Below are 979 nucleotides of genomic sequence, written 5' to 3'. Positions count from 1 at the left end.
CACGATGTCGAGGATTCAAGCAACCCCGTATACCTTTATCAATCGGTATGTTACTTGCCCGAGATACAATCGTCGGTATCCCAATACCTCGTTCAATCTCGTTACCGGCAAGTCACTTTACTCGTACCGTAATGCATGATCCCGTGACCAGACACTTGGTCACTTTGAGCTCATTATGATGATGCATTACCGAGTGGGCCCAGAGATACCTCTCCGTCATACGGAGTGACAAATCACAGTCTCGATTCGTGCCAACCCAACAGACACTTTCGGAGATACCCGTAGTGCACCTTTATAGTCACCCAGTTACGTTGTGACGTTTGGTACACCCAAAGCACTCCTACGATATCCGGGAGTTACACGATCTCATGGTGTAAGAAAAAGATACTTGAGATTGGAAAAGCTCTAGCAAACGAACTACACGATCTTGTGCTATGCTTAGGATTGGGTCTTGTCCATCACATCATTCTCCTAATGATGTGATCCCGTTATCAATGACATCCAATATCCATAGTCAGGAAACCATGACTATCTGTTGATCAACGAGCTAGTCAACTAGAGGCTCACTAGGGACATGTTGTGGTCTAAGTATTCACACGTGTATTACGATTTCCGGATAATACAATTATAGCATGAATAAAAGACAATTATCATGAACAAGAAAATATAATAATAATTCTTTTATTATTGCCTCTAAGGCATATTTCCAACAAATCATCAGATTAGTCAAAAGCACACACTTCACCGTTTAAAAAAAGAAGAAGCGCAGACACTATTGTATTGTAGTAGCAACATTTTTGTAGTACCTTTGACGCAGTAAATTAGGGCTTTAGTCACGGGACGTGACCTTTATCTTATTTTTCTTTCGCACTAGTAAGAAAACCATCATCATTGTGGTCTCCAGTACTGTGGTACTAGGTCGTGAATTGCCCATCCCCAAAAAGCAGGCTAACAAAATAGTTTCCCTGATTGATATTGC

This window comes from Triticum dicoccoides, chromosome 5B (genome assembly GCF_002162155.2).
Source record: "Triticum dicoccoides isolate Atlit2015 ecotype Zavitan chromosome 5B, WEW_v2.0, whole genome shotgun sequence".
Lineage (NCBI taxonomy): Eukaryota > Viridiplantae > Streptophyta > Magnoliopsida > Poales > Poaceae > Triticum > Triticum dicoccoides.
This window is presented reverse-complemented; position numbering follows the sequence as displayed.